Here is a 9,680-nt window from a genome sequence, read left to right as displayed (position 1 = left end):
AAGTAAGTAACTAATAGATGATAGATCGATGGAACACGTATATAGATACTTAGCTCATTATAAATAATTAAGCTAAGTAGTCACAGATTGGAGAGGAGTAGCAATCAGCTAGAGGAGAGTTAGAGGAAGCAAAGGCCGTGGCGAGGTAGTGGACAGGCACCGTGGAGACGTCCAGCCGGGCTCCAGGGGCAGGCTTGGCTGCTTGGAGGCGCATCGGAGCCAGAGCCCTGTGCTTAGAGGCTGCACTGGTGGTCTGTGGACGGAGGACGTGCCGGCACGGAAGTGAAGCAAGAGTAAAATCAGACGACAGATGGACAGAGGGACAGTGTGACAAGAGGCCTTGCCGTGGGAGACAGCCTGGAGTCAATATGTTGCCAAGCTGCTGAGAGGAAAGCCAGGGGAGCCTGTGGCGCACAGGAAGCAGAGACTGTCTGCATTGACACACACCACTGATGGAGGACAGATGGGCAGCTGGACGGCCAGTGAGCTCTCCTCTTAAACCTTCGGAGAGTGGCCCTTTGTCCTCTGCTCCTGTTAGGAATTTTAACACACTCTCTGAACTCCTTATTTGTCAGAAGGCAAACTTAGACTGCAGTGCGCCACCAGACTGACCCATTGCATGGTGACCTCTGCATACGAGTGCCGAGGGCTACCAATACAGGGCGCTGCATGACTATCAAAAGGAAAGAGAGGAAGATATTGACCTCCACCTCAGGGACATATTGCTTGTGAACAAAGAGAGGGTCCTTGGTTGCACACAGAGTCAGGGATGGACAGGAAGTCTGGCCAGAAGAAATTGGTTAAATGGCTATAATGAAACCACCAGGGAGAGGAGAGACTTCCCTGGAACTTCAGTTGAACATATTGGGAGGAAACAAAATCTCACCTCTCACTCCAAAGCCCAGGCCAACTCGACCCCCACCTGTTGTTCCAAGTTCTCCAAAATCTGATGCAAACATTGAGTAACAAGGTCAGCACTGATGAAGGGTTACTCAATGACTTCTTTCTCTCTCTCTCTTTTTTGTTCAAGGTTTGGGCTGGGCTGCTATGCTCTGGGCAGAAGTTGTCTGGGCAACCTTTCCTGAACTGATACATAACCTGCATAAAACGTGGATTGATTATTAAAGGGCTGAAAGTTGGTGTTTGTGGGTTGGGAGTTTCTGTAAAACTAGGGAGATGGTATCTGAGAACCTGTTTGGTGAGTATCTTAAGCACTATTATTACAGTTGCCACTGAATTAAATGCCTATTGCATCCTTATTTTTGTAATTGATAGATCTAAATAATCGCTTTGTGGAAGTACAGGGTAAGTCTAACGCAAAGTGTATTTAGTAAATACAATTTTGAGGGGAAAATATACAGTGAAATAAAATGACCATAGAACTAAAAAAATAAAGTCACAGATTTATCTCACTGTAAAGAAACAGACACCTGAGCTATATCCCATCCCTGGTCCAACCATAGGGTTTTCTTATGAGGTGAAGACCCGACTTTTGGAGAAGACATGCCTTGACTGCCTCGCCAACAGTCCCAAAGAGAACTTGGAACTCTTGTTAAAGTATCGTAATCTAGTGACAACTTCCCCTTGAGCTCATTTGGCCAGAGAGAGTCAACAGCTAACATGCTTAACTGCTTCCTCACTTTGCAAGGCTGCAACCTCAGGACCCCAGCCAGGAAGAGCATCTTTGAATGACCAAAAAGATAGGTGGCTCCATCTAGATGCCTCGGGAGCTGCCCAACTGTCACAGACAACCCAGGGCAGATGTCACCAAGCGTGGACACCATATGCTCAGTGACTGAGGAGCCCTGCGCAGGTCTCCCGAGTCCAAGCTTGCAGATTTGGAAAGACCCCAAGGAACCCAGGGCAGGTTTCCAAAGACCCAGCTGCTATATATTCACAACCACCGGGAGCCCAAGTCAAGTCTCCTCGGGCCCAGCAACCAGTTGTGTATAGAGAAAAACTAAAGCACCTCTTGTAATTAAGGGTTGCAAGGAGAACAATTATGTACAGGACACAGAATTTATGATGTTTTATGATGGTCTCCTAGAGTTAAATACAAATGCAAGAAATCTGTCCACAACACTAAAGACATAGAAAATGTAGTTGAGGGCCTGGATCCCACAGCAGTGTCCTGAATGACTCCAGCTAAAGACCTAGAGCCCATGACAATGCCTCCCATGAATCCAACTGGAGGCTCAGATTCCATAACAATGACTCACGCAAGTCTGTTTCATGGATCTGCACTGGGAAGGGCCAAAGGTCAATAGCAGAAGCTAAAGAATCTATGCCAGTCAGTTGAAGGATCTGTGCCGGTAGGTTGAGGGCTCTGCAGTGGAGCCAAGAAGCAACAAGCTCAAAATAAGAACCAGGGCTCCCCTGAAAAGTAACACAGCCATCCTCAGTGACAGTGAGGTCCCTAGATCTTGGGACAATGAGAACAGTCTAGTACATATCAGGAAGGTAGTTGTCAAGCTTCTCCTGGAGATTAAAGAGCACACATCTTCTCTAGACCCAAGAAGTGATGCTCAAAGTAAGGACTAGAACTCCCCCAAATTGAACCATAGCCACTGTCAGCGACAAGGTCCTGAACTCCTCCGATGATAATGGCTGAATTCATATCAAGGAAGCCAGCATGACGAGCTCCTCCAAGAGAACCAACAGCACCAAACAAAAACACAAGAGAACCTACAACACTACTCTTCCTCTCCAGGTCTCTTTATTATGCTGATAATGGTTCTCAGGTGGGCCATCCATGCTCACCTACTAAAGGGGCCCAGAGTAAGTTTCACCACACCCATCCATCAGATACTCAAAGGCACCAAGTAGCTTTGGGAAGGTCTCCCCAGGCCTGGCCATCAGGAACCCAAAGACCCCAAGAGGCCAGGGCAGGTTTTCGCAGAGGTATGCATCCCAGGCCTGCCCCTGGACCCACAAACATAAGGATTCCAGGGGAGATTCCCATCGGAGATTTTTCAAGATCTGACCTTGAGGCACTCATAAAAAACAAGGAATCTAGGGAAAACTTTCCTAGAGGAAGTCTTCCCAGAGCCCTGGCCTTAAGGCACCCACAGACACCAAGCAGTCCAGGGGAGGTCTTCCCAGGGGAGGTCTTCCTGGGCCTGATCATGAGGTATCCATGAAAACCAAGGAGTCCAGGGGAAGTTCTCCCAGGAAGTTCTTCCCAGGCCTTGGTATGAAGCACCCACAAAAAAATCAAGGGTCTCAGGGGAAATCATTCCAGGGAGGTTTTCAAGCCTAGCCATGAAACATGCAGCATCACTGAGGAGCCCAGGAAAGATCTTCCCTGGCCTGACTTTGAGGCACCCAGAGCCACGAAGGAGTCCTAGGGTGGTCTTCTCAGAGTCTGCTACCAGGCAACCAAATGTACAAAAGAGTACAGGGGACATCTTCCCGTGCCTGACCACCATGCAGCAAAGACCACAAGGAGCCCAGGATAGGTCTTTCTTGGTCTGGCCTTCAAGTGCCCAAAGATACCAAGGCTTCTTGCTACCAGGTGACCAAAGACAGCATGGAGTCCCTGGGTGTAGTCCCAGGACTGGCCTGGAGGTGCCCAAAGCACCAAGGAAGCACCAAAGAGATCTTCCTAAAGTACCTGCCCACCAACTACCTAGAGACACCAGAAATCCAGCACGTGTCCAGCACATGCCCAGCCACCCTGAGTCCCCTTGTACAACTTCAGCCCTTCTGAGTGTGAGAGAATACAGCCACGAGGGACATTCACCCTAGACAGGAGCTGGTGCTGGGATTTTGTGAGCCCAGTGTCCAGTCATATTCATACCCAGGAGAGAACTGGCAGGTAGGGAAGTCCTGTGCCCAGTGTTAATCCCTGGTACCCAGAGTCCTCTCCTATCCTCCCAGAATACAGTGCTGTGACACAGGTGTATGTGGGATCTAGGAAGCAAATTGTCACCTGGGGCATAAACAAGCTAAAGGATGGGTGGACAGAGCCTGAGGCTTCCTGTGGAGCTGATGCGCACTGTCCACACAGAGATACACATAGGATGCTGAACTGGGTCTTGTTACTTGTGTCCTTTATGCCATTTGCCTATGTGCAAGATACCATGATTCCAAAATATCAGAGGAAGCCAGCTCTGCCATTGGGCAAGGGAATGAATGGAGGGGACTCTTTCAAGATTTAGATAGAACCAAAAAGCCCCAGAAACCCAGACATCACCCTCAACACCTCATTCCTGGGCTAGGTGAGACCATGGTCCTGCACCCAAAGGAATCTGGGCTCTGTGTTCTTCCCTACCCACATCCTCTTTCCCAGCCCCCACCTTGGCCAGGTGCAAGGTCACCATCCAACTTTTGGCAGCAGCATCAAAGAAGGGACATTGGCATCATTACGTCACATCTTGTGATAATTTGCACGTGACCATTTCTCATTATGTTAGCACTTGTACCCAAGGGGCTGTGTAGCATTGACCTAACTGTGGTTCAGTCTTTCTCCAGCTCTTATACATCATCCTTTGACCAGAGCTGTGTTCACTGAAAATATCAAGATCTCTTGTTATTCTGTGCATTTCTCTGACAACAGATGTTACAACATCTGCACAGATCAGTATCTTGGGTCCTACAGGTCAGGAACCAGAACCTCTCTGGGCTGTACTACATTCCAGAAGGGGAGTGACGACCACAGTTATTCAGCTTTTTATGCGAGGAGACCTCGACTTGGCTTGTCCTTGGGCCATTTCAGTGGCACCCAGGGAAATTTTGTATATCCTGAGGTACACACGCCTCCACCCAGCACGAGGGTTTTCTCCTCTGTACAGGGGGATGTTGTCTCGGGACACATGGACTGATGCTCTTAATGCAGGGAATTACAACACCACCTGTACTTGACAAACAACATGGCCTGAAAATGCTAATTTTTCCAAGCTTTCCCTTTAGAAATTTAACTGAGAGAATCACTTTTATGCTCGGGCTCTCCCGTGCCCCCTGAAGCACACACCACTAAGAATTCTGTAGTTTTCTCTAAGCTTTACCCTGCAACTATATTTGGCAGTGATTTCATGTCTCCCCTCTGGTGGGCCACAGATTGGAAATCACTCAGCTGTGTGCCATGCAAAAGTCTGGTGAACGCATTTGCTATGAGCAAGCAGTCAGGTCACACAGCTTTCCTGGGCAATCAGCCTTTCTGTAGCCCCTCTGTCCTGAGCACCTCCAGGGGGTACATTTCCACCTGACAGGCCCTGATGATGGGAAGGTGAGTTGTGCCTTCTGCAATACAGTGCAACTCAGCCACCTACCTACTGCTCCCATGTCCCTGTACCTCGTTCAGCCTCTGTTTGCACCTCTGAGCAATATGGTACTTGAAGGCCCAGCTCATCGAATCACTGTAGGTGCAAGTGGGTTTTCCAAAGCAAGTGCTGGCCCTGGCACTGGCCCTGTGGAAGACCTGCAGCTTATTCTGATGATTTTCCTTCACCACAGGGAAGCTTTGTCTCCCTCTCATTGACCATTGCATTTTAGAGAAGCTCTTCTCTTCATTATAAAGGTGATTGAAGAGTCACTCTATAAGCTTTTGGGTATATGAAAAGCAGGCTGGCTGAGGGCCCATGCCCACACACATATCATGGCAGGAGCTGGTGGGTTCCATTCTTCCAGGACCATGCATGAAACCACACTATGTACAGACACTTATCTACATACTGACTGTGATCCAATAACCAAGTAGAAGTAACTGATGTCCTCTTGGGCTTGTATTCTAGTTGAGGGCTATACAGTCAACCTAGACATCTGAGTAGATAGTTTCCACAGTACCGCAGATGGGACAGTCTCCTGATCACCCTAGTTAGGGATGCACAGCCCAGAGAAGAGGAACCCAGAAGACACCCAGGGAACTGGGTAGAGAAATGAGCCAAGAAAAGCTGAGGGAAGGCTAGCTAGGACACACTCCTATTTTCTTCTACTTCTCAGATGTTTATGGAGCACATGCCAGAGTAGACAACACTCCCTTGCTTCATGAAGGTGACATTCCAGCAGGAAGAGGCAGACACTTGTGGGTCAAGTAGCATCCCAAGCCCACGGAGCCACAGAGTAAGCATGAGAAGGACTGTGCTATGAGAGAGAGAGCTTGCAGGTGCGGTTGTAGAGAGACAGCCTCCAGGTGTGCTTGTGGCACGGGGGCACTCAGCAAGTCAGTGGGTGGATGCAGTCTGGGAAGACTTCCTCGGATGGGCTGGTGGACAGAGCTGTCTCATGGAAGGAACATGGACAGTTGGTGGGCTTTTCTCCTCCAGCGAGCTGCAACCTAAACTGATGTCTCATGTGCAGAACCTCTGCAAGCTCGACCTCACCAGCTCATCTAGCATGTGCAAGGCCCTGGGTTTGATCTCAACAGTGCAAAACAATAAAAAACAAAAAGTCCAGAACCATCATACCAGATATATAGCCAAAGCAGCAGAAATTAGAATCACAGAGCTCAGTACCAAAGCCAAGATGCCCACTGTGGGCCTGGGTAACTGATGTCTCCCCCTGGCAAAGTCAGGGAGACTTAGTGGTGGCTGTCAATTCAGGATATCATCACATCGACTGTGGGTGCATTTATCAGAATGAGGATGAGGTAGAAGAAGCCATCCCAGAGAAGATCTAAGAATAGGTTGTGAAGTCAGAGGGGTTCTTCATGGTTAGCAAGTTGTGGACTGCATTCTTCGTGCGAAGGCTGCTGAAGACCCTCAAGGATCTAAGCCTGATGACCTGGAATCTAGTTTTTTTATTTGTACCCCTTCCTCTCTACCCCGTTTTTGCCAGTATCAGCTTTGTTTATTTATAAGTCCCTATAAAATTATCATAAAATGGGGCTGGGGATTTAGCTCAGCAGCATAAGCGCCTGCCTTGCAAGCAAGCAGTCGTGAAATCGATCTCCAGTACCGATAAAATAGAAAAAGACAAAAAAATTATCATAAAATATATATTAATGGACAGACTAATAGGCAAAAAAATATAAAACACATAAGACAATTATAACAATCAAGGTACATTTTCAAATACATTGTCCATGATAGATTACAATAACCCTCTCCACACTCTTTTTACCCACTGTCTTCAATTTTGTTATTTACATACTAAGTTTTCACATAACAGCAACCACACATTTAAACTTGCATATCTGATATACTTCACTTAACATTATAGCCTCAAAGTATGTGTGTTTTCCAAAAATAACTCAAATTTATCATACTTTACAGCACAGTAGTATTTCACTGTATATAAATACTACATTTTTTATTGATTAATCTGTTGATAGATATGTGGGATGTTTCCAAGATTTAGCTATTATGAACTGTCCTGCTATAAACATGGGTATGCGTACATTACTACGGTATGATGTCTTTATCTCTTTTGAGAGTATATTTAGAGGGACAATAACTAGGTCAATAGCTGGATATTCATCTTCCTCACTTTCCACAGAGACCTCAGGCTGGGAAGGACTTGAGCCCTAGAGACCATAAAGGCAATATCCTCTCCAGTAAAGTCACATTCTTGGCTGCCTGGGAGATCACAGAGGAGCTGGTGGAGTAGGAGTTGTGAATGCACTTGGCATCTCTAACTTTCAGAGAAATCAAAAAACTCTTGAACAACCCTGGACTGAAATAAAAAAGCAGTGACTAACCAGGTCCATTGTCACTTATTCCTCACCCAAGAGAAACTGACCCAGTACTGCCACTCCAAGGGCATCACTGTCATCACCTACGTCCCGTTAGTCTCTCCAGATAAACCTTGGGCCAAACCAGAGGACCCTTCACTATTGGAAGATCCTAACATTAAGGAAATTGCTAAGAATAGCAAAAAAAATTCCCAGCACTAATTTCTTATCTGGTTCCATATCCAGAGGAATGTGGTGATGATCTAAGTCTATGACACCAATGTGCATTGTTCAGGTCTTTGCCTTCAAGTTGAGTGATGAGGAGATGGTGATTATCCTCACCTTCAGTAGACACTGGAGATTGTGTATTGTACCTGTGCCATCTGGTTTGGAGGAATATCCTTTAGATGCCAAATACTGAAGCTGAATCCTGTGATGAGGTTACCAGATGAATGTTGTCTCTTCACCATGTGGAATTCACTCCCTGTGAGTCCTGTTTGAGTCAAACTTTTCTGAACTCGTACTGCATCTGGGCTTCCTGTCAGAAAACTCTAGGCAATGTTGCAGTATTTAGATCCTTTAGGAGCAGACATCACTGAAAATATGACTCAAGCTAATGAAAACACTTTTCACTTCTTTGAACTGTCCAAATGTCTGTCAATGCCAGGAATCTGGATAGCATTGAGCCTACAATGATACAAATAATAAAAATATAGTACTAGTAAAAAATAGGAAACCAATCTAGCCATTTGTGACAGCATGGTAGAGACAGAGGACACTGTGTTAAATGATGTAAGCCAGACACAGAAAGCCACGTAACATATGGTCTCATTTATATGTGAAATATAAAGAACTCAAACTCTATTAGGAAAAAAGGTGGTAACTATGTTGTTTTCTAATTATAGTTAACAAAAATCTGTCATATACTAAAATTTGCTAGCAGAGTAGATCTAAGATTACATCATCACACACCTCCAAAATGACAGCATTATGAGGTGACAAAAATTGTTGACTATATTGATTATGGTAAATCTTTGTATATCAAAATTTCATACCGAACACATTAAATATGCACAATTTTCATTTTGCAGGAAGAGAAATTGCACTGCTGTGGCTACTTTGATGTCTGAATCAATTCAAATGTTTGCCTTTCATGGTCATTTGCATTATGGAAAAGAAACAAGTTACATGAGGCCAGACCCAGAATAACGTGGATGAAGACACAATGCAACATTTTTATGAGCTTGTATCCTCACTGGGTGCATCCAGCTGCCGTATTCACCATATTTTTGATCATACTTCATAAGGACACTTATAAAAGAAGACTTCAAAAAATGCTTCACAAAGTGCTAAGAATCGTGGCATGTATTTTGTTCACCTCACAATTTTTCTATGAATTTTTCAGGATCTAGGACTCACTTTCTTGCTAAAATGTCATCAGGATCCTTTTATTCCCTAGTTTATGGACATCAGAGTCCCTGCCCAGTGGAGAGGCTGGAGGGGAGAGTGAGGGGGACAGTCTGGGCAGTGGGGAACAGGTCTCTTATATATGCTGCCCACAGCCCCCTCAGTCTGGCATCCCAGTGTCTACCCACCCTCTAAAAGCCTGCTGTGGGGCCCTCTGCAAAGCATATTCCTCATTCTCCCTACCTGAACCCCAAACCTAGTTTGTACCCAAAGAGGGGAGGACTGCTTCCTTTGGTCCCCTCTCCTACAGAGGCTGTTATACCCATCAAGCCTCAGGATGCCCACACTGCATCCAGACCAAGTGTCATCACTCTCCTCTCTCCCTTCTCTCCCATTCCCTCCATCCCACCTGCTCTGACATCTCTCTATCCACCTTAGCTTTTTCCTGCCTGGTCCTGCTTCACACATCCTTTGCTGCGAAACCTCTGAGAACTAGAAATTTCAGACCCTCTTACAGTTTGTGATGCCTCTCTGGTACCAGTAGGGTCCACACTAGGGATGAGGACCTCATGCTGGCAAACAATTGTCCTAAGTTTCCATGTTATCTTAGTTACCTTCTCATCACTGAGACAACACCCAGCACACACATTTTATAGGAGGAAAG

At 46.1% G+C, this 9,680-nt stretch overlaps 1 pseudogene; it reads left to right on the top strand.

Moving 5' to 3' along the window:
• The first annotated feature begins 1,176 nt into the window (after positions 1-1,176).
• Positions 1,177-8,030, top strand: LOC100732550 (aldo-keto reductase family 1 member B10-like; annotated as a pseudogene).
• The last annotated feature ends 1,650 nt before the right edge of the window (positions 8,031-9,680 follow it).

The sequence above is a fragment of the Cavia porcellus genome, unplaced genomic scaffold (assembly GCF_034190915.1).
Source record: "Cavia porcellus strain 051 isolate PalLab524CR breed Dunkin Hartley unplaced genomic scaffold, mCavPor4.1 scaffold_32, whole genome shotgun sequence".
In the NCBI taxonomy this organism is placed as follows: domain Eukaryota; kingdom Metazoa; phylum Chordata; class Mammalia; order Rodentia; family Caviidae; genus Cavia; species Cavia porcellus.
This window is presented reverse-complemented; position numbering and strand designations above follow the sequence as displayed.